Source organism: Pseudophryne corroboree, chromosome 7 (assembly GCF_028390025.1).
Source record: "Pseudophryne corroboree isolate aPseCor3 chromosome 7, aPseCor3.hap2, whole genome shotgun sequence".
NCBI lineage: Eukaryota > Metazoa > Chordata > Amphibia > Anura > Myobatrachidae > Pseudophryne > Pseudophryne corroboree.
The window spans coordinates 90,874,632-90,900,434 of NC_086450.1; the positions used below are offsets into that span (position 1 = coordinate 90,874,632).

The 25,803-nt window shown below is 46.3% G+C and overlaps 1 long non-coding RNA gene across 2 annotated transcripts in view; it reads right to left on the reverse strand.

The window, feature by feature from the left end:
- LOC134944651 (uncharacterized) overlaps positions 1-25,803 on the reverse strand; it is a 280,387-nt gene that overhangs the window by 125,687 nt on the left and 128,897 nt on the right. For both annotated transcript variants that reach the window (XR_010181917.1, XR_010181918.1), the window contains one exon: positions 22,559-22,692. This is a non-coding gene — a long non-coding RNA (uncharacterized LOC134944651). The remainder of the gene's footprint in view (positions 1-22,558; positions 22,693-25,803) is intronic.

Genomic DNA, 25,803 nt, shown 5'->3' on the forward strand with positions numbered 1-25,803 from the left:
GTGACCTGAAGTGACCACCAGTTTAATAATCAATCACCACCAGTTTAATATATATATATATATATATATAATTGTATATAATATATATATATATATATATAATATTGTATACCACCTACCCGTGGTTTTTTTTTTTTCATTCTTCTTTATACATACTACTATAGTAGCTTACTGTAGCAGTCTGCGGTGCTGTGCTGACCTGACAGTGTCCAGCAGGTCCGTCATCAGTCATTACATAATAAATATATATAGTACCTGTCCGGCTGCAGTACTAGTGATATTATATTGATTTCATCTCATTATCAATAATTTATCATCCAGTCTAGACTCTATATTAGCAGCAGACACAGTACGTTAGTCCACGGCTGAAGCTACCTCTGTGTCGGCACTCGGCAGTCCATCCATAATTGTATACCACCTACCCGTGGTTTTTTTTTTTTTCTTTCTTCTTTGTACATACTACTATAGAGTATAGTAGCTTACTGTAGCAGTCTGCGGTGCTGCTGAGCTGACAGTGTCCAGCAGGTCCGTCATCAGTCATCATTACCTAATAAATATATTATCTACCTGTCCGGCTGCAGTACTAGTGATATTATATATACATACATATATATATTGATTTCATCTCATTATCAATCATCCAGTCTATATTAGCAGCAGACACAGTACGTTAGTCCACGGCTGTAGCTACCTCTGTGTCGGCACTCGGCAGTCCATCCATAATTGTATACCACCTACCCGTGGTTTTTTTTTTTCTTTCTTCTTTGTACATACTACTATAGTATAGTAGCTTACTGTAGCAGTCTGCGGTGCTGCTGAGTTGACAGTGTCCAGCAGGTCCGTCATTAGTCATCATTACCTAATAAATATATTATCTACCTGTCCGGCTGCAGTACTAGTGATATTATATATATATACATATATATATTGATTTCATCTCATTATCAATCATCCAGTCTATATTAGCAGCAGACACAGTACGTTAGTCCACGGCTGTAGCTACCTCTGTGTCGGCACTCGGCAGTCCATCCATAATTGTATACCACCTACCCGTGGTTTTTTTTTTCTTTCTTCTTTGTACATACTACTATAGTATAGTAGCTTACTGTAGCAGTCTGCGGTGCTGCTGAGCTGACAGTGTCCAGCAGGTCCGTCATCAGTCATCATTACCTAATAAATATATTATCTACCTGTCCGGCTGCAGTACTAGTGATATTATATATACATACATATATATATTGATTTCATCTCATTATCAATCATCCAGTCTATATTAGCAGCAGACACAGTACGTTAGTCCACGGCTGTAGCTACCTCTGTGTCGGCACTCGGCAGTCCATCCATAATTGTATACCACCTACCCGTGGTTTTTTTTTTTTTTTTTCTTCTTTGTACATACTACTATAGAGTATAGTAGCTTACTGTAGCAGTCTGCGGTGCTGCTGAGCTGACAGTGTCCAGCAGGTCCGTCATCAGTCATCATTACCTAATAAATATATTATCTACCTGTCCGGCTGCAGTACTAGTGATATTATATATACATACATATATATATTGATTTCATCTCATTATCAATCATCCAGTCTATATTAGCAGCAGACACAGTACGTTAGTCCACGGCTGTAGCTACCTCTGTGTCGGCACTCCATCCATAATTGTATACCACCTACCCGTGGTTTTTTTTTTCTTTCTTCTTTGTACATACTACTATAGTATAGTAGCTTACTGTAGCAGTCTGCGGTGCTGCTGAGCTGACAGTGTCCAGCAGGTCCGTCATCAGTCATCATTACCTAATAAATATATTATCTACCTGTCCGGCTGCAGTACTAGTGATATTATATATACATACATATATATATTGATTTCATCTCATTATCAATCATCCAGTCTATATTAGCAGCAGACACAGTACGTTAGTCCACGGCTGTAGCTACCTCTGTGTCGGCACTCGGCAGTCCATCCATAATTGTATACCACCTACCCGTGGTTTTTTTTTTCTTTCTTCTTTGTACATACTACTATAGAGTATAGTAGCTTACTGTAGCAGTCTGCGGTGCTGCTGAGCTGACAGTGTCCAGCAGGTCCGTCATCAGTCATCATTACCTAATAAATATATTATCTACCTGTCCGGCTGCAGTACTAGTGATATTATATATACATACATATATATATTGATTTCATCTCATTATCAATCATCCAGTCTATATTAGCAGCAGACACAGTACGTTAGTCCACGGCTGTAGCTACCTCTGTGTCGGCACTCGGCAGTCCATCCATAATTGTATACCACCTACCCGTGGTTTTTTTTTTTCTTTCTTCTTTGTACATACTACTATAGAGTATAGTAGCTTACTGTAGCAGTCTGCGGTGCTGCTGAGCTGACAGTGTCCAGCAGGTCCGTCATCAGTCATCATTACCTAATAAATATATTATCTACCTGTCCGGCTGCAGTACTAGTGATATTATATATACATACATATATATATTGATTTCATCTCATTATCAATCATCCAGTCTATATTAGCAGCAGACACAGTACGTTAGTCCACGGCTGTAGCTACCTCTGTGTCGGCACTCGGCAGTCCATCCATAATTGTATACCACCTACCCGTGGTTTTTTTTTTCTTTCTTCTTTGTACAAACTACTATAGTATAGTAGCTTACTGTAGCAGTCTGCGGTGCTGCTGAGCTGACAGTGTCCAGCAGGTCCGTCATCAGTCATCATTACCTAATAAATATATTATCTACCTGTCCGGCTGCAGTACTAGTGATATTATATATACATACATATATATATATATTGATTTCATCTCATTATCATCCAGTCTATATTAGCAGCAGACGCAGTACGTTAGTCCACGGCTGTAGCTACCTCTGTGTCGGCACTCGGCAGTCCATCCATAATTGTATACCACCTACCCGTGGTTTTTTTTTTCTTTCTTCTTTGTACATACTACTATAGAGTATAGTAGCTTACTGTAGCAGTCTGCGGTGCTGCTGAGCTGACAGTGTCCAGCAGGTCCGTCATCAGTCATTACATAATAAATATATAATATATACCTGTCCGGCTGCAGTACTAGTGATATTATATATACATACATATATATATTGATTTCATCTCATTATCAATCATCCAGTCTATATTAGCAGCAGACACAGTATGGTAGTCCACGGCTGTAGCTACCTCTGTGTCGGCACTCGGCAGTCCATCCATAAGTATACTAGTATCCATCCATCTCCATTGTTTACCTGAGGTGCCTTTTAGTTGTGCCTATTAAAATATGGAGAACAAAAATGTTGAGGTTCCAAAATTAGGGAAAGATCAAGATCCACTTCCACCTCGTGCTGAAGCTGCTGCCACTAGTCATGGCCGAGACGATGAAATGCCAGCAACGTCGTCTGCCAAGGCCGATGCCCAATGTCATAGTACAGAGCATGTCAAATCCAAAACACCAAATATCAGTAAAAAAAGGACTCCAAAACCTAAAATAAAATTGTCGGAGGAGAAGCGTAAACTTGCCAATATGCCATTTACCACACGGAGTGGCAAGGAACGGCTGAGGCCCTGGCCTATGTTCATGGCTAGTGGTTCAGCTTCACATGAGGATGGAAGCACTCAGCCTCTCGCTAGAAAACTGAAAAGACTCAAGCTGGCAAAAGCACCGCAAAGAACTGTGCGTTCTTCGAAATCCCAAATCCACAAGGAGAGTCCAATTGTGTCGGTTGCGATGCCTGACCTTCCCAACACTGGACGTGAAGAGCATGCGCCTTCCACCATTTGCACGCCCCCTGCAAGTGCTGGAAGGAGCACCCGCAGTCCAGTTCCTGATAGTCAGATTGAAGATGTCAGTGTTGAAGTACACCAGGATGAGGAGGATATGGGTGTTGCTGGCGCTGGGGAGGAAATTGACCAGGAGGATTCTGATGGTGAGGTGGTTTGTTTAAGTCAGGCACCCGGGGAGACACCTGTTGTCCGTGGGAGGAATATGGCCGTTGACATGCCTGGTGAAAATACCAAAAAAATCAGCTCTTCAGTGTGGAGGTATTTCAACAGAAAAGCGGACAACAGGTGTCAAGCCGTGTGTTGCCTTTGTCAAGCTGTAATAAGTAGGGGTAAGGACGTTAACCACCTCGGAACATCCTCCCTTATACGTCACCTGCAGCGCATTCATAATAAGTCAGTGACAAGTTCAAAAACTTTGGGTGACAGCGGAAGCAGTCCACTGACCAGTAAATCCCTTCCTCTTGTAACCAAGCTCACGCAAACCACCCCACCAACTCCCTCAGTGTCAATTTCCTCCTTCCCCGGGAATGCCAATAGTCCTGCAGGCCATGTCACTGGCAATTCTGACGATTCCTCTCCTGCCTTGGATTCCTCCGATGCATCCTTGCGTGTAACGCCTACTGCTGCTGGCGCTGCTGTTGTTGCTGCTGGGAGTCGATGGTCATCCCAGAGGGGAAGTCGGAAGACCACTTGTACTACTTCCAGTAAGCAATTGACTGTCCAACAGTCCTTTGCGAGGAAGATGAAATATCACAGCAGTCATCCTGCTGCAAAGCGGATAACTGAGGCCTTGACAACTATGTTGGTGTTAGACGTGCGTCCGGTATCCGCCGTTAGTTCACAGGGAACTACACAATTTCTTGAGGTAGTGTGCCCCCGTTACCAAATACCATCTAGGTTCCACTTCTCTAGGCAGGCGATACCGAAAATGTACACAGACCTCAGAAAAAGACTCACCAGTGTCCTAAAAAATGCAGCTGTACCCAATGTCCACTTAACCACGGACATGTGGACAAGTGGAGCAGGGCAGGGTCAGGACTATATGACTGTGACAGCCCACTGGGTAGATGTATGGACTCCCGCCGCAAGAACAGCAGCGGCGGCACCAGTAGCAGCATCTTGCAAACGCCAACTCTTTCCTAGGCAGGCTACGCTTTGTATCACCGCTTTCCAGAATACGCACACAGCTGAAAACCTCTTACGGCAACTGAGGAAGATCATCGCGGAATGGCTTACCCCAATTGGACTCTCCTGTGGATTTGTGGCATCAGACAACGCCAGCAATATTGTGTGTGCATTAAATATGGGCAAATTCCAGCACGTCCCATGTTTTGCACATACCTTGAATTTGGTGGTGCAGAATTTTTTTAAAAACGACAGGGGCGTGCAAGAGATGCTGTCGGTGGCCAGAAGAATTGCGGGACACTTTCGGCGTACAGGCACCACGTACAGAAGACTGGAGCACCACCAAAAACTACTGAACCTGCCCTGCCATCATCTGAAGCAAGAAGTGGTAACGAGGTGGAATTCAACCCTCTATATGCTTCAGAGGTTGGAGGAGCAGCAAAAGGCCATTCAAGCCTATACAATTGAGCACGATATAGGAGGTGGAATGCACCTGTCTCAAGCGCAGTGGAGAATGATTTCAACGTTGTGCAAGGTTCTGATGCCCTTTGAACTTGCCACACGTGAAGTCAGTTCAGACACTGCCAGCCTGAGTCAGGTCATTCCCCTCATCAGGCTTTTGCAGAAGAAGCTGGAGACATTGAAGGAGGAGCTAACACGGAGCGATTCCGCTAGGCATGTGGGACTTGTGGATGGAGCCCTTAATTCGCTTAACAAGGATTCACGGGTGGTCAATCTGTTGAAATCAGAGCACTACATTTTGGCCACCGTGCTCGATCCTAGATTTAAAGCCTACCTTGGATCTCTCTTTCCGGCAGACACAAGTCTGCTGGGGTTGAAAGACCTGCTGGTGAGAAAATTGTCAAGTCAAGCGGAACGCGACCTGTCAACATCTCCTCCTTCACATTCTCCCGCAACTGGGGGTGCGAGGAAAAGGCTCAGAATTCCGAGCCCACCCGCTGGCGGTGATGCAGGGCAGTCTGGAGCGACTGCTGATGCTGACATCTGGTCCGGACTGAAGGACCTGACAACGATTACGGACATGTCGTCTACTGTCACTGCATATGATTCTCTCACCATTGAAAGAATGGTGGAGGATTATATGAGTGACCGCATCCAAGTAGGCACGTCACACAGTCCGTACTTATACTGGCAGGAAAAAGAGGCAATTTGGAGGCCCTTGCACAAACTGGCTTTATTCTACCTAAGTTGCCCTCCCACAAGTGTGTACTCCGAAAGAGTGTTTAGTGCCGCCGCTCACCTTGTCAGCAATCGGCGTACGAGGTTACATCCAGAAAATGTGGAGAAGATGATGTTCATTAAAATGAATTATAATCAATTCCTCCGTGGAGACATTGACCAGCAGCAATTGCCTCCACAAAGTACACAGGGAGCTGAGATGGTGATTCCAGTGGGGACGAATTGATAATCTGTGAGGAGGGGGATGTACACGGTGATATATCGGAGGATGATGATGAGGTGGACATCTTGCCTCTGTAGAGCCAGTTTGTGCAAGGAGAGATTAATTGCTTCTTTTTTGGTGGGGGTCCAAACCAACCCGTCATTTCAGTCACAGTCGTGTGGCAGACCCTGTCACTGAAATGATGGGTTGGTTAAAGTGTGCATGTCCTGTTTATACAACATAAGGGTGGGTGGGAGGGCCCAAGGACAATTCCATCTTGCACCTCTTTTTTCTTTAATTTTTCTTTGCGTCATGTGCTGTTTGGGGAGGGTTTTTTGGAAGGGACATCCTGCGTGACACTGCAGTGCCACTCCTAGATGGGCCCGGTGTTTGTGTCGGCCACTAGGGTCGCTTATCTTACTCACACAGCTACCTCATTGCGCCTCTTTTTTTCTTTGCGTCATGTGCTGTTTGGGGAGGGTTTTTTGGAAGGGACATCCTGCGTGACACTGCAGTGACACTCCTAGATGGGCCCGGTGTTTGTGTCGGCCACTAGGGTCGCTTATCTTACTCACACAGCTACCTCATTGCGCCTCTTTTTTTCTTTGCGTCATGTGCTGTTTGGGGAGGGTTTTTTGGAAGGGACATCCTGCGTGACACTGCAGTGACACTCCTAGATGGGCTCGGTGTTTGTGTCGGCCACTAGGGTCGCTTATCTTACTCACACAGCTACCTCATTGCGCCTCTTTTTTTCTTTGCGTCATGTGCTGTTTGGGGAGGGTTTTTTGGAAGGGACATCCTGCGTGACACTGCAGTGACACTCCTAGATGGGCCCGGTGTTTGTGTCGGCCACTAGGGTCGCTTATCTTACTCACACAGCTACCTCATTGCGCCTCTTTTTTTCTTTGCGTCATGTGCTGTTTGGGGAGGGTTTTTTGGAAGGGACATCCTGCGTGACACTGCAGTGACACTCCTAGATGGGCCCGGTGTTTGTGTCGGCCACTAGGGTCGCTTAGCTTAGTCATCCAGCGACCTAGGTGCAAATTTTAGGACTAAAAATAATATTGTGAGGTGTGAGGTATTCAGAATAGACTGAAAATGAGTGTAAATTATGGTTTTTGAGGTTAATAATACTTTGGGATCAAAATGACCCCCAAATTCTATGATTTAAGCTGTTTTTTAGTGTTTTTTGAAAAAAAACACCCGAATCCGACAAAAAAAATTCGGTGAGGTTTTGCCAAAACGCGGTCGAACCCAAAACACGGCCGCGGAACCGAACCCAAAACCAAAACACAAAACCCGAAAAATTTCCGGCGCTCATCTCTAGTTAAAATTAGTCTTAAAAATATTATAGAGTAGGAGATCACTAACAGGTTGAACTCGATGGACAAATTGTCTTTTTTCAACCTCAGAAACTGTTACTAAGTATCGGATGTTCAGTAATTCACAATCAGTGAACATTAATGATTTCTATGCATATGATACAGCACTTTGAGGCCTTGACTGTCCCTCCATTATTTGTATAAAAATCACATGGATTGCTGCTGGTTCTGCAGGTTCTGGTGGCTCCACAGGTAATTGGGTCTGTAGGGTAACACTGCCGACATACAAGGATTCCATCTTGCACACAGTTTCAATGCGTGCGCTAGTCATGCAGCAAGCTCCAGACAGTGTTCAGAGGATAGAAAGCGGCTTTACTGGCAATTAGAGAATCCAGTTCTGTGAAGCCGATTGCTTATAGTTGCCGCATAATGACCTGCCTGGCTGAAGATGGGAAAAGAATATCTGTCTGATCAGAAAATATGTCTTTTTGTTTGGTTCTTGCAGACTCTCTGAATCATTATTTACAAACTATAGGCCCATATTCATCAAGTCTTGGAGAGTGATAAATTACACAGTGATAAAGTACCAGCCAACTAGCTCCTAACTGTCATGTCACAGGCTGTGTTTTAAAAATGACAGTTAGGAGCTGATTGGTTTGTACTTTATCACCATGCAATTTATCACTCTCCAATGCTTGATAAATCTGGGTCTATGTTACTGTCTACTGTGTCCAATGAGAGGCTCATATACACCAAATGAAACTGCTTTTTAAATTTTGAGAGAATATGGTCCCTATGGCAGGCCTCTTACTCTTACACAGTCATTTATATTCTGTCTCTATTATCTTTGTATGTGTCTCTATATTTGCATACTGTTCATATTAGAATGTTTCTTTTTCAAATTTTTCACTTATACATTACTTCCATGTTTGCATGCAACAACCCCAATAGCTACTCTAACAGTATCACATTCTGCATCTATCTTCTCCAGTTATCCTACATCCAGAGTCGGCCCTAGCCAATTTGATGCCCTAGGCAAAATTTTGTCTGGTGCCCCCTAGCATAGCCGCTAGTTCTGCATCTGTGAGCCAGTTCAACCATGCATAATGCCCCATAGCAATGCCCATAATACACATAATTCCACACAGTAATGCACCTTACACGTATGCCCCACATTAGTAATGCCCATAATACACAAAATTCCACACAATAATGCACCTTACACATATCAACCACATTAGTAATGGCCATAATACACATAATGCCACACAGTAATGCACCTTACACATATGCCCCACATTAGTAATGGCCATAATACACATAATTCCACACAGTAATGCACCTTACACATATGCCCCACATTAGTAATGGCCATAATACACATAATTCCACACAGTAATGCACCTTACACATATGCCCCACATTAGTAATGCCCATAATACACATAATTCCACACAGTAATGCACCTTACACATATGCCCCACATTAGTAATGCTAGTAGCTTTTTTTTCTATAAAGCTTACTTTTGCTTGCTGGTGTGCTTGCAGTCAGTGTGCACGCCCATGCAGCTCCCTAGATCCGTGACTGCGTTTTGTGAGATGGGGGTGGCAGGATGGGTGAGTGCTTGTGCTCACAGGGTATGCTGTCCTTTGCAAGCCTCATCCTTTATTTTAGCTTGCTGGTTGGACACAGATGGCAGCAAAGTCCAGATACTGCTATACTTGCTGGTTATACAAAAAGACCAGTATCAAACATGTAGCAACTGTCCATTCTCTTCACTGTTCAGTGTGTTTGCTGGTGTCTGTTACTCCCAGCAACTGCATGCTCTTTATTTTATACTGCTAGAGCAATATGCTCTCCAGTCTGACGCATCTGAAAGTCAGACTGCACTGACGTTTCATATAGAAATAGCGCAATGCAACTTACTGACCACGTTACAGTGCTGGATGGCAAGGGAATTTTACGGCATGGACTGACTGAGAAATAAAGTGTGGGAAGAACACTGCCACTTTATATCCCTACAGACACCTGGGGTTTGCACAGGGATAAGGTACACAGGATAGCAGGGTCCCCCTCCCCCATGTGCACAAGCAGTATAGGTGATGTCAGATTTATGTGGAGCAGTCTTCCACAATATACATGTGGTATTATAAGGAGCCATCCAGTAATAACCTTATATAGTCAGTGAAAATGTCACAGGTCCAGGAATTGCAGTTACTGGGATTCTGCTGTCTAAGGTCTCACAAGTAAGGGGCATTCAAGCATGTCGGAGGGAGTTCAAGGGACAGTGTACATTCTATTTGACAAATGTAAACAGCAGTGCATACAAGTATTGATTGAATACATTTAGAAAGTAACAGATAGAATGCAGACTGTCCCTCCCAGCAGGAGATACTGCAGAGACATGCTTGGATTCCGCTAGACATGCTTGGATGCCTTAGGCAAATGCCTAGCCTGCCTACATCTCTACTCTTCCTTTCTATCACCATGTCTATGTATTTGATAGTCTCCTATGAAATCTCACAGGGACAGTTCCAATTTCCTGCTCCCTTATTATCATTTTCTTTTCATTTTGTGTTGTCTTACTCACTCTTTCATCATGGAACCAATTTGTACATCTCTTTGTCACACTCCTGAATGTGCACCTACTACCGACTCCTACCTGCCAGGCACCTGCACCACTTCACTTCCTCCCAGTAACACAGCAGTTGTTTATTATAGATATTTATATATATATATATATATATATATATATATATATATATACACATATATACACTGCTCAAAAAAATAAAGGGAACACTAAAATAACGCATCCTAGATCTGAATGAATTAAATATTCTTATTAAATACTTTGTTCTTTACATAGTTGAATGTGCTGACAACAAAATCACACAAAAATTATCAATGGAAATCAAATTTATTAACCGATGGAGGTCTGGATTTGGAGTCACACTCAAAAAGAAAGTGGAAAAACACACTACAGGCTGATCCAACTTTGATGTAATGTCCTTAAAACAAGTCAAAATGAGGCTCAGTAGTGTGTGTGGCCTCCACGTGCCTGTATGACCTCCCTACAACGCCTTGGCATGCTCCTGATGAGGTGGCGGATGGTCTCTTGAGGGATCTCCTCCCAGACCTGGACTAAAGCATCCGCCAACTCCTGGACAGTTTGTGGTGCAACGAGGCATTGGTGGATGGAGCGAGACATGATGTCCCAGATGTGCTCAATTGGATTCAGGTCTGGGAAAAGGGCGGGCCAGTCCATAGCATCAATGCCTTCGTCTTGCAGGAACTGCTGACACACTCCAGCCACATGAGGTCTAGCATTGTCTTGCATTAGGAGGAACCCAGGGCCAACCGCATCAGCATATGGTCTTACAAGGGTTCTGAGGATCTCATCTCGTTACCTAATGGCAGTCAGGCTACCTCTGGCGAGCACATGGAGGGCTGTGCGGCCCCCCAAAGAAATGCCACCCCACACCATTACTGACCCACTGCCAAACCGGTCATGCTGGAGGATGTTGCAGGCAGCAGAATGTTCTCCTTGGCGTCTCCAGACTCTGTCACGTCTGTCACATGTGCTCAGTGAAAACCTGCTTTCATCTGTGAAGAGCAAATGCCAAATGTGCTGCACGGTGTTGGGCTGTAAGCACAACGCCCACCTGTGGACGTCGGGCCCTCATACCACCCTCATGGAGTCTGTTTCTGATCGTTTGAGTAGACACATGTACATTTGTGGCTTGCTGGAGGTCATTTTGCAGGGCTCTGGCAGTGCTCCTCCTGTTCCTCCTTGCACAAAGGTGGAGGTAGCGGTCCTGCTGCTGGGTTGTTGCCCTCCTACGGCCTCCTCCACGTCTCCTGATGTACTGGCCTGTCTCCTGGTAGCGCCTCCATGCTCTGGACATGCACTACCTGAGCCACTTGTGTGGGTTGTAGACTCCGTCTCATGCTACCACTAGAGTGAAAGCACCGCCAGCTTTCAAAAGTGACCAAAACATCAGCCAGAAAGCATAGGAGCTGAGAAGTGGTTTGTGGTCACCACCTGCAGAACAACTCCTTTATTGGGGGTGTCTTGCGTATTGTGTTGTCTAAGTGTTCCCTTTATTTTTTTGAGCAGTGTATATATATAGTAGGGCAAAAAAGTATTTGGACAGCCACCGATTGTGCAAGTTGACCCACTTAAAAAGATTAGAGAGGTCTGTAATTTCCATCATCGGTACAGGAAATCACATTGTATGATTTTTAAGCAATTTCCTTGTATATTCTTGTGGAAAATAAAAATTTGGACACCTACCAAGCAGCAAGATTTCTGGCTCTCACAGACCTGTTACATCTTCTTTAAGAAGCTCTTCTATCCTCCACTCGTTACCTGTATTAATGCCACCTGTTTGAACTGGTTATCTGTATAAAAGACACCTGTCCACACCCTGAAACAGTCAGACTGCTACCTCTCCAACATGGCCAAAACCAGAGAGTTGTCTAAGGACACCAGGGACAAAATTGTAGAGCTGCACAAGGCTGGGATGAGCTACTCGACAATAGGCAAGCAGCTTGGTGAGAAGAGATCAACTGTTGGAGCAATTATTAAAAAATGGAAGAAATACAAGATCACTGACAATCTCCCTCAACCTGGGGCTCCATGCAAGATCTCACCTCATGGGGTACCAATGATCTTGAGAACGATGAGGAATCAGCCCAGAACTACACGGGGGGACCTGGTCAATGACCTCAAGAGAGCTGGCACCACAGTCACAAAGGTTACCATTAGTAACACACTACGTCGTCATGGATTGAAATCCTGTAGTGCCCGAAAGGTCCCCCAGCTTAAGCCAGCACATGTCCAGGCCCGTCTAAAGTTTGCCAGTGACCATCTGTATGATCCAGAGGAGGATTGGGAGAATGTAATTTGGTCAGATGAGAGCAAAAATCGAACTTTTTGGTATAAACTCCACTCACCGTGTTTGGAGGGCGAAGAATGATGAATGGCATCCCAAGAACACCATACCCACTGTGAAGCATGGGGGTGGAAACATCATGCTTTGGGGCTGCTTTTCTGCAAAGGGTACAGGACGACTGATCTGTATTAAGGAGAGGATGAATGGGGCCATGTATCATGAGATTTTGGGCAAAAACCTTCTTCCCTCAGTAAGAGCATTGAGGATGGAACGTGGCTGGGTCTTCCAGCATGACAATGACCCCAAACACACCACCCGGGCAACTAAGGAGTGGCTCCGTAAGAAGCATTTCAAGGTCTTGGAGTGGCCTAGCCAGTCTCCAGACCTCAACCCAATAGAAAATCTGTGGAGGGAGTTGAAATTAGTGTTGCCCGGCGACACCCCCAAAACATGACAGATCTAGAGAAGATCTGCATGGAAGAGTGGGCCAAAATACCTGCTACAGTGTGTGCAAACCTGGTCAAGAACTACAGGAAACGTTTGACCTCTGTAATTGCCAACCGAGGTTATATTACAAAGTATTGAGTTAAACTTTTTTTTTGGGCAGTACGGATGGTGTAATGGTTAGCATTACTGCCTCACAGCACTGAGGTCATGGGTTCAATTCCCACCATGGCCCTAACTGTGCGGAGTTTGTATATTCTCCCCGTGCTTGCGTGGGTTTCCTCCGGGTACTCCGGTTTCCTCCCACAATCCAAAAATATACTGGTAGGTTAATTGGCTCCCAACAAAAATTAACACTAGTATGAATGTGTCTGTGTACATGTGGTAGGGAATATAGAATGTAAGCTCCACTGGGGCAGGGACTGATGTGAATGGGCAAATATTCTCTGTACAGCGCTGCGGAATATGTGTGCGCTATATAAATAACTGGTAATAAATAAATAAATAAATAACTTTTTGATTGTCCAAATATTTATTTTCTGCAAGAATATACAAATAAATTGTTTAAAAATCATACAATGTGATTTCCTAGTTTGTTTTTTTTAGATTCTGTATCTCACAGTTGAAGTGTACCTATGATGGAAATTACAGACCTCTCTCATCTTTTTAAGTGGGTCAACTTGCACAATCGGTGGCTGTCCAAATAATTTTTTGCCCCACTATATATATAATATATATATATCTCCTATATAATAGCCCAGATCTGTGACTTTGGGATTCATTTGCTAACGCTGGGCGGAGTCACAACACTGGGCGGAGTTAGTCAAATGAGTCACAGATCTGGCCAAATCTATAGGAGACTAGGAGCAGAAGCAGATAGTATGGGCATGGCACAGGCAGGGGTGCATACCTCCCAGCTTTCTGCAGGAGCTTTCTTCAGGCAGAAGGAGGGACACACACTCGGCGGAAAGGGGGCGTGGCTTCACGGGAGGGGCCCCGTTTTCGTCAATGAGGGGGCATCCCCAGCGCTCTGTGAGCTGCTGGCATGCCCCCAGGGGCTGATTATGAGTCCGGGGGGCCCAGAGCACTTGTGACAGGGGAGCCCTATCTCATTGCTGTGCCTGCTGTGGGTTGGGGGCGTGGCCTAATCGCGGCCCGCGAGGCCACGCCCCCTTACACAAATTCCGTTTTTTGTTTTTCTTTACATTGAATTTTGGCCCCTCAGCTAGGGGTAAATCCAGAGGGGGTGGTCGCTCCCCTCTACACACCCGCACAGGCAGAAGAAAGCAGGGAGACTGCTGCCTCCCTGCAACACCACAGGCCTGCCAATACGCAGCAGCGTGTGCTGACAGTAGCACAATGCTGCCATTGTTGCTGGCAGGACGGGGGGGGGGGAGCTTCTGAGCTGGGACAGAGCTACTCGAGCCGGGGGGCCCCCTAAAACTGTGGGGCCAACGGTACGTACCCCCTGCCCCCCCCCCTTAATCCGGCTCTGCTGCTGGAACCCCCCCTTAATCCATACCCCCTGATGCCCCCTCTCCCTCTGTCTCCACTATTCACCGCTGCTCTGCTAAGCAGAACAGCCAGTACAGGAGCTTTCCAACTGACCCCCCCGTTACCGCGGGACACTGCGACCCGCGGGTGGGACAGCGGGACAGACCCCAAAAAATGGGACTGTCCCGCGAAAATCGGGACATTTGGGAGGTATGGGGGTGTGTGAGGGGGTATGCCGTACAGACAGACGGGCACCGGCTCACTGTGTGCTTGACCCCCCCCCCCCTCTCTGGCGCGGAGGAGCGTCACTTTCTGGCACACTCCACGCTTCTTAGCTGCAGTTTTGTGGGGCACCTGACGCTGTGCAGGTTCTGTACTGCCTCTGTTATCTCCAGCCCTGGCAACCCCACCGCTAGCTGCAGCGCTGCCACCCATAGTGAGGTGCGCCCAGCTCCTTCACACACTTTAGCCGGCGAGTAACGCTGCAGAAGTCCGAGCTGCTTGCAGGCTCCGACCCCCTCCTCCCTCCAGCCGCAGCATCTCCTGGGGGCTAACCAGTCACTCCCAGTCTCCCCTTACCACAGTGCCCGGCAGCTGCGTGAGGTCTGCGGTGTGTGACTGAGGAGGGGGGGAGGGATGCGGACGGGCAGAGGAAGCAGGACTCCAGCCTAAGAGAGTCAGCCATGCCAAGTCTCCACCAGCAGCAGATCCCAACAGGTTGGAGTGGAACAGCAGCAGCCAGCAGCAGTGACTCCGGTAAGACACATCTGTCTGTCACCACTGTTTTGTCCCTAATACCAATCTCTCCCATGCCCTGTGTTCTGTCATGTCCCTGTCACCCCTGGCCTTGCCCTGCCACCCTTATCCTGGCCCTTTCACCCTTATCCTTGCCCTTTCACCCTTATCCTGGCCCTGTCACCCTTATGCTGGCCCTGTCACCCTTATGCTGGCCCTGTTACCCTTATGCTGGCCCTGTTACCCCTATCCTGGCCCTGTTACCCCTGTGCTTGCCCTGTCAACCCTATACTGGCCCTGTCACCCCTGTCCTGTTCCTGCCACCCCTACCCTGGCCTGTCACCCCTATCCTGTCCCTGTCATTTCTGTCCTGGCCCCGTCGCCCCTGTCCTGGCCCCGTCACCCCTTTTCTGACCCTGTCACCCCTGTCCTGGCCCCGTCAACCCTGTTCTGACCCTGTCACCCCTGTCCTGGCCCTGTTACTGCATACCCTCCAACTACCTTTTTGGCAGGTACAGTATTCGCAGTGCCTCCAGACCTCTCCCCAATGCACCACACCTCCGCACCTTCCCCTCCACCACATGCGGCACTCCACCCCTCCCCCACACGCTGTGCCTCCAGACCCCCTACACCACCCGCGGCTCCCACCCCTCCGCCCCTTCACCACCCACAGCACCTCCAGGCCCCCTCCACCATCCACCCCCTTTATATGTCTCCCCCCACACCTGCCCCCCTCCACCCGCAGCATCTGCAGACACCCTCCTCCATCCGCGGTCCCCCCTTCACCCACCAATGGCACCACCGCACCTGCCCCTTCACCACCAGCAGCACCTCCGGACCTCCTTCCCTATGCGCCGCACCACCCGTACCTGCCCCTCCCCTACCCATGGCACCTGCGGACCCCTACCCCACCACCGGCACTCCCGCCCCTTCCCATCCCACAGCACCTCCGGAACCCTTCACCCATCCACAACATCCCCACACCTGCCCCTCTCCCACCCATGGCACCCCTGCCCCTCCCCCACCTGCAGTGCCTCCGGACCCCTCCCCCATCTGCATCCCCCACTCCTCTGCCCCTCCCCCACCCGCAGCACCTCCCGACTCTTTCCCATCCGGGCCCCACCCCCACTTTTGCCCCCTCTCCACCTGCAGCATCTACAGACACCATCCGCAGTCCCCCCCGCACCCGCTACATTCTGTACATCGTGCCCTGCAGGTGCTGTTCACGCCGTCGCAAGGGGCTGCGCCTCCTTCACCATCGCATGCCCTTTCATTGTGCAATATTTAACCACTAACAAAGGAATGCAGGTAATACTTTATATAATACAAATATTGAACCCCAGAAAGGCATGCAAGGGTTAAGGGGGCGTAGCCCCTTGCGACGGTGTGAAGAGCGCCCGTAGGGCGCAATGAAGCACCTAGTATATATATATATATATGTATATATATATATATATATATATATATACACAGATATATATATATATATATATATACACGAAAACAACAAATACCCCACTGCGCTAAAATCAGGAGTCAGCTGCACCTCTAGAGAAGCCCTCTGCTAGTAAGGGCCCACACATAAAACATGGAACACAATTTCTGAGGGCGCTAATATTAGTCGGAATCAGAAATATTAAAGAACAATTTAAAATACGTAAATTTTATTCACAATTTCCACATAACAGACATAATCAAAACTTTATCCACACAGGCAGCGCCAGATTAAGGTCCACATGGGCCTGGAGCTGAAATTTATGAAGGGCCTATTATATGCCACCGCAGAGGAAGTGAAAACGCTGTGGGGGTATGACTAGTAATGGGGGTGTGTGGTTGATGTTATGAGGGTCTGTCTGCACAGGGATGTGGCCTGTGCCATAGGGTGTGACTAGCGCCTGCCTTGAAAACTTCAATCTCCCTCCCTTCTTCTCTTATATCAATAGTGTAATGTGACAATCTACAAATGGACAAAGGAAAACATCTTGTTAACATGACCGTAATATGAAAAATATAGTGATGACGCTAATATGAAACCTCTCAACGAAAGAGGCTACGGGTTGCTTAGTGATGTCATACTGTAAATGTGAAATCTTTCTATATGTAAAAAAGACCTTACCTTTTTAATAATAGCTATGCTAAGAAGAGATACGTATCAGGAATGGTGGATAGATGGTGTGAGGTTGGAGAGAGGGTGTCGCCTGGACAGGGCCAAACAGGGGGAAGACTGACTGGCTACATCTGTACATGCATGCGTCCGAATGTGCGAGGATTGAAACACCTATTGTCACACACGTTCTCTCCCCACTGGAAAATAATAAAACAGCACCTATTGTACATGGAAAAAGAAACGGGATTAGATAGAAACCGGAACAGTTCAGACCCTGGAAAGCCGGACCGGACCCACTTCCTGGAGCTTGTAGTGCTCGTCTCTGTCCAGGGGGTGTCCTACCTGTGGGTAGCTATCACCAGGGAGTTGGGGAGGGAAAGATTACAACCTCCCTGTATAATCCAGAGATGGGGTAATAGCCGTAACGGTTGGAATCATAAAGGGAGGCTGTAATCTCTCCCTCACTGCCTCCCTGGTGACAGCTGCACAAGCACCCTCCTGAACCTAACACCACCCGGATGAGGACAAGTACTACAAGCTCCAGAAGGACAGTTTGCTGCAGGGAGCAGGTCCTGTCTGGCGTTCTAGGGTCCGGACCATTCCAGTTTTTACCCAATCCAAAAAAAAACTTACAGGAAATAACACTGTCCCCACTACAGGAAAAAAAACAAATATATTGGCCTCAATAGGAATAAATAAAAAACATTGGCCACTACAGGTAAAATAAGACACACTGAACTCCAAAGGGGGGGGGACAAAACTTAATAGCTGCAATAGGAAAAAAATATTGGCCCTACACTCCCTCCCCGGCACCCTATCAAACACATTCCCTCCCCCGGCACCCTATCACACTCACACATTCCCTCCCCCTGCACCCTATCACACTCACACATTCCCTCCCCCTGCACCCTATCACACTCACACATTCCGTCCCCCTGCATCCTATCACACTCAAACATTCCCTCCCCTGCACCCTATCACACTCACACATTCCGCCTCCCTGCATCCTATCACACTCACACATTCCCTCCCCCGACACCCTATAACACTCACACATTCCCTCCCCCGACACCCTATAACACTCACACATTCCCTCCCCCGACACCCTATAACACTCACACATTCCCTCCCCCAGCACCGTCTGCATACTATCACACTGACACACTCCTTCCCCCTGCGGCTTGCGCTCTATCACACTCACACACTCCCTCCCCCTGCGGCCTGCGCTCTATCACACTTACACAGTCCCTCCAACATGTGGCCTGCACGCTATCACACTGATGTACTCCCTCCGCCTGTGGCCTGCGCTCTATCACACCTACGCACTCCCTCCCCCCGCGGCCTGCGCTCTATCACACCTACGCACTCCCTCCCCCCGTGGCCTGCGCTCTATCACACTGATGCACTCCCTCTGCCTGTGGCCTGCGCTCTATCAAACCTACGCACTCCCTCCCCCCTGCAGCCTGTGCTCTATCAAACTGACGCTCTCCCTCCCCCCGCGGCCTGCACTCTATCACACTGACGCACTCCCATCCCCCGTGGCCTGCGTTCTATCACACTGATGCACTCCCTCCGCCTGTGGCCTGCGCACTATCACACTTACGCATTCCCTCCCCCGCGGCCTGCGCTCTATCTTACTGACACTCTCCCTCCCCCTGCAGCCTGCGCTCTAGCACACTGACACACATCCTCACCCTACAGCCTGCGCTCTATTTTACTGACACTCTCCCTCACCCTGCGCTCTACCTCACGGACGTTCTCCCTCACCCTGTAGCCTGCGCTCTATCACACTGACGCTCTCCCTCCCCCCTGCAGCCTGCGCTCTATCACACTGACTCTCTCCATTCCCCCTGCAGCCTGCGCTCTATCTTACTGACACACTTCCTCACCCCGCGCTCTATCTTACTGACACTCTTCCGCAGCCTGCGCTCTATCACACTGACGCTCTCCCTCCCCCTGCAGCCTGCGCTCAATCTCACTGACACACTTCCTCACCCTGTAGCCTGCGCTCTATCTTACTGACGCTCTCCCTCCCCCTGCAGCCTGCGCTCTATCTTACTGACACACTTCCTCACCCTGCAGCCTGCGCTCTATCTTACTGACGACCTTCCGCAGCCTGCGCTCTATCACACTGACGCTCTCCCTCACCCTGCAGCCTGCGCTCAATCTCACTGACACACTTCCTCACCCTGTAGCCTGCGCTCTATCTCACTGACGCTCTCCCTCACCCTGCAGCCTGCGCTCTATCTCATTGACGCTCTCCCTCACCCTGCGCTCTATCACACTGACGCTCTCCCTCACCCTGCAGCCTGCGCTCTATCTCACTGACACTCTCCCTCACCCTGCAGCCTGCGCTCTATCTCATTGACACTCTCCCTCCCCCTGCGCTCTATCACACTGACGCACTCCCTCACCCTGCAGCCTGCGCTCTATCTCACTGACGCTCTCCCTCACCCTGCACTCTATCTCAAGACACACTTCCTCACCCTTGTGCTATATTTTACCCTACTCCCTGCAGAAGTTCACAATCAAGACACACACACACACACACACATATAGAAGCACACACACACACACACACACACACACTGTGTCCTCCATTCACTCTTACCTTACACACTACAGCAGAGTGCAGTCTCAAATGCTGGGCCATCCCTGGATGATGTGCAGCAGCAGCTTCTCCTCTCCCCTCTCACAGCATGTGAGCAGCAGCCTGCCCTGAGTCACCTGTAGCTCCGCCCCTGAGTCCCGTGTAGCTCCGCCCCCGAGTCATGTGTCCGGCTGTAACTGTTCCTGACCTGTATCCCCTGCGCTGCCAGCGGCCCTGCGGCTGCCAGAGCGGCTCCTGGAAGCGTGGGTATGGCTGGCTGCTGGCATCTACACTGCTGGCAGGAGGGGGCGGCTCTTGCTGTAGCAGGGAATAAAATTCCCTGGCTGCAGCAGCAAAGCAGATCCTGTGGGCCTATTTTGATGGGGGGCCTGGAGCTGCAGCTCCACCCGCCCCATTGTTAATCCGGCCCTGCACACAGGGAATAGTTCCAATTTAATCAAGCAGAATTTTCTTGTCAAATAGTTGTTCAAAAAAGGTGATGTATGTATCAAGTAGACACAGAACCCAACGCGTTTCATCCCAAAGGACTTCCTCAGGGGTAAGTATCTAGATGATAAATAATACAGAAAAACGGAAAAATGGACCATTATAACAGTCATACTATTGTATCAAGTTGATAGGTACCCATACAGTACCTATAAAAGTTTACATCAAATGACAATTTCTGGGACCAGAAACTGCTTTAACATGCAAACATCTGAAAAGAGGGAATGGGAAAAGAATGTCAATACCTTGATGGAAAGGCATTTTGGCTAGCACATCTAAATAATCCCTATAAAGGATCATTTTTATGAACGAAATCTGTATTCTTTTTTTTGTTTATATGGAAAAACAAATGTGGTATGTATACCTGCTCTCTTCTCTTTTGTATTCAATAGATTTCTGAAAATGAACTCTATGATAAATCATCAACTGGCTGTTAGTGAATGTTATTGTGTACAGTAGCTTCACAAACATTGTTGTGTAGGATTTTGGACTATTGTTAAACGACTGGTATTTTATATATGTTTATTGTTTTATTGTTTTATTTATCATCTAGATACCCCCGAGGAAGTCCTTTGGGACGAAACGCGTTGGATTCTGTGTCTTCTTGATACATACATCACCTTTTTTGAACAACTATTTGGCAAGAAAATTCTGCTTGATTAAATTGGAACTATTCCCTGTGTGGATAAAGTTTTGATTATGTCTGTTATGTGGAAATTGTGAATAAATTTTACATATTTTATATTGTTCTTTAATATTTCTGATTCCGACTAATATTAGCGCCTTCAGAAATTGTGTTCCATATATATATACACGTCGATCCGACAAGCATTGGAAAAAGGTAAAAGTGACCAGCCTGTCGCAAGACACTTTGTAAATGCTAAGCACAATCTAGCGTCACTTCGGTATAGAATCATCGACCATATCCCTGCCATGCCTCATGGGGGTAATAGATCTCGTCTTCTGCTCCAAAAAGAAGCAGAATGGATTCATAAATTAAATACACTATCCCCTAGAGGCCTGAATGAAAATCTAGGTTTGAACTTATTTTTATTACATTTTTAGGGTGTAGGAGGACCCGTTAGTGTTGTTTATTTTCTGGGGTTATTTATATTGCCTTCTAGAATTTTTTGGAGAGTTCTGTATCTTATTATATGTAGACGCAGAACCTTGTCATGACTGGTAAATGTAGTATATGGTGATTTAAGTGTTAGGATTGCTATAGCTTTCGGTAACAATTATTTTGTTGCCTTTCTTAACGTTCTTTGTATCTTTTATTAACGCAGCATATGGTGATCTATGTGTTAGGACTGTTACAGCTTTTGGTAACAATTATTTTGTTGCCTTTCCTAATGTTTTTGTATCTTTTACATGTTTGATCAATGAGCTAGGTCTAGGATATGCAGTGTCATTGGTTATTACAAGCTATGTTTCATTCGGCAAAGAGAATATAAGGGTTGATAATATACAAGTAAATCATATTAATTACTTTACCTTTTTGATGTTTTGATACTTTTATAATTATTATACTCTGAAGTCAGCCTCGGGATTCTCTTATATTTGATGATAACAGTTTAGCAGAATGAACATGCTGTCAGTTTGTCAATACAATTACATATAAATGTAGATCATGTATGGAACTCCTTTTTGATCATGTTGGACCTCCGTATGGTTAATTAAGTGGTGATGGTTTGCACATGTATGTAATTATTACGCCACTGATGCTACGTCTGCGACGGGCATAGGACTTATTTCACGTGGTGATCCTATTTAAGGTAAGAAGGTTGTTGTATTGTTTATCCTGATGAAAATCTTACATAAGGATTGAAACGTTGATGCACAAACTGGGATCCGTGTAATCATTTACCAAAACGCTACGAGTGCCGCCTTTCTGCATTTGTATATGGTGACAGACCTATCGGGCCGAATACACCTCGAGGGCACCGGGCGGGTTTATTCCGTTACAGCATTGGAGTGCCGGCTAGCACGTTATATATATATATATATATATATATATATATATACACAAGTAGATAGAGGCACAGCACTCCAAGGCGACTTAAAACATGACACAGACGGCAGAGCTTCAGCAACGTTTCAATGTAATTCACATTGTCCTCAGGCTTACAAATAACACAAACGATACTCACATAAATAGAGACCTCACCAGGTATGTGGCGCCGTCACTCCGGAAACGGGACAAACACCCGCCCAGCGGCGCTTTCGTCAATAGTGACGTCATCCATGTGCTCCCCCATCACCATAGTAACCATATACGCTGCAACTGAACACAGCAAGATATCTATTACTATACAGTACACCTAGAAACAAGCCACATATCTAACAGCATGTGCATGCATCTTACTCGAAAATAGAATATATAGTACTGGTAATATAATGATAACCTACTCTAAAGATAAATTCATCTAAAATAGCTAAGGGTCAAATATTCGTTCAAACCACGTGGGGCCACAGTGTCCAACCTCTGGTGCTTCCCTCTGTAGTAATTTTAACCCCTGATTGCCACCTCTAAGAGAAGGCAAAATTTGGTCAATCATTCTATACCTAACCGATGTCAAAGAATGACGGGCGGTGCTAAAGTGACGTGCAACCGGTTGCTCACTTTTACCCGTATTGATAGCTGCCTTGATAGCCAACCTGTGGGCTGCCATACATCCTTTAAATGTTCTTTCGGTTTTACCGATATATGACAGCCCACAGGGGCAAATCAACTGGTAAACCACAAAGCGAGACCCACACGTAAGGCGGTGTTGAATATGATATGTTTTCCCCGTATGTGGGTGTTGAAATTTTTCACCTGGTATAAGGAACTGGCACGTAGTACACCTGCATTTATAACATCCCTTTCTCATGCCATAAAATACAGATTGCGGTACCGGGTCAAAAATATCCGTTTTGACTAATATATCACGTAGATTTCTAGTTCTTTTGTAACAGGGCATGATCCTGGTATTGGTTAGTTTCAACTCAGGATCCGACTGTATAAGTTCCCAATGTTTTTTTTACTGAGAATTTAATAGAATTACTGACTGTATTAAATTCTTGTACCCATGGAATACGTGCACTGGATGACTGATCTTTCTGTGAATGTAAAAGTTGTCGTCTATCCAACGCCAAAGCCTTAGTCTTAGCTTCCTTTAACAATGTGGGATGATATCCCTGCATCCTAAACTTTTTGGACATACTGTCAATTTGTTCAGCCGCCAATGCTGGGTCTGAGGTTATACGCTTAGCCCTTACAAACTGAGAATAGGGGAGACCCCGCTTAAGGGAATATGGATGACAGCTTCTAAAGTGTAACAAATTGTTCCTGTCTGTTGGTTTGGAGAAGAGTGATGTCACTATTCTCCCATTGCCAATAGTCAATTGAACATCAAGAAACTGAATGGTATCTGCAGCAATCGAATATGTAAATTTTATGGGGTGCTCCCTGTTGTTATGGGCATCAATCACAGCCATCAGTGATTCACGTGTGCCCTGCCAGATGACTAACAAGTCATCAATGTATCTACAAAAGAAAATTATGCTTTTTGATATCTCTGTATTAGCAAACAACAACTCCTCCTCTACTCCAAACATATATATATTAGAGAACAATGGGGCCACACTGGACCGCATCGCACACCCTTGTCGCTGCAAATAAAATTTGCCGTCATACAGGAAATAATTTTTGCATAATGTCATTTCTAACAATTGCACACATAATGAGATATCAGATCCGGCATAATCCCTTTGAGCCCTTAGAAACTGCTCAACAGCCGCCAAGCCTCCCGCATGGGGTATGGAAGTATAAAGACTCTGCACATCAATTGTGCAGAGTAATGTACCTTCTGGCAGCACAGGTAAATCCTCAATGCGTCCCAATAATGTACTTGTATCCAACAAATATCTAGAATTGCGTTGAATAAATGGCTGAAATATCTCATCCAGGAAAATGGCCACAGGCTGAAATAGCGAACCCCTTGCCGATATGATCGGTCGACCTGGGGGTTTGACCATATTTTTGTGGATTTTTGGTGTCGTATATAATATAGGGACTACCGGATGAGAAGGAATCAGCGCACTTCTGATATCTGCCGAATCAGGTTAGACTGTACCGCCAAATCTAAACATTCTGTAAGATCCTTAACAAATTGGATAGTTGGATCACTTGTTAGCTGACAATACGTACAACTGTCAGCCAACTGTGTTCCAATTTCCTCTTTATAGTCCTTCAAATTTTGCACCACTAAGGCACCGCCTTTATCGGTGGGTCGAAACACTAAATCTTTATTAGCTGCCAATTGGATGAGTGCTTCTCTTTGACCCTTAGTAAGGTTATCTCGAACTGGAGGTGGTCTCTCCACTAAACGGTCACAATCCTGTTCTATCAAACGCATGAATGTACGTATGGAGGCATTGTTTGATTGCGGGTCAAATGTAGATTTAGGCAAAATCTTTTTCAATTTCTCCGGCATTTGTATGGTAGTTGGAACTGGATTAGACATGGCAGGAGGGGGCTGTTTGGCAAAGAATTCTTTTAATTTAGGAGTTCTATTCAAACTGTATTTTTCAATTTTCCATTGCAACGGTTGTGGTTTTGGCATAGGAACAAATGATAGTCCCTTGGACAGGACCTGGAGTTCTACCTCATTAAATGTGTAATCAGAAAGATTAACTATTGGGCTTTCTTCACTTTGGGTGGTTTCGCAGCTCTGCCTCACCCTTTGCCTTTTCCATTGCTGCCCCGTCGCGTGAATGCTCGCCATCTTGGTCGCCTCGCTCCTTTGCTCTGGTAGTTACCCCTAAAGGGCCCTGCCTCTGAGAGGATGCTGCATATGAATCAGATTCACTAGCTGTTGAAGTGTATTCGTTAGATGAATCCTGATAACGTCTATTACCTTGACGGCGGAGGAAAAATGGTTTCTTTGGACCATATTGAGGCTGATTATCATTCCATCTGTATACATTGTTGTTTTCATAGTCTTGGTCGACCTTTTATCAGCTTTGAATTTAATCAGCTCTCTCTTATAGGTCTGCAGCTGATTACTCATCTTCTTATACCAATTCGTCTCCTCATCCGCCACCATCGCCGGTTTATGCGTTGCTTCAAAGGTTGCAATCTTATCCTTCATTAAAGTCATTTCTTTAGTACTTTGTTCGATGATTAGCAACATAAGGTCCATGGAGCATCTATTCATAATGCCTACCCACTTTCTGCAAAAGGTCGGATCATGGCGACCTATTGTAGGTGCATTTTTTATTCGGAGGCCACGGGGTATCTTTTTGGACCGGTAGTATTCGCTCAATGATAGGCAATGATAGTAGAAATCTATCTCTTTCCGTTTGTACTTCAGCAATATGTACGAAAAATACTATCCAATGAGCTTGCCTC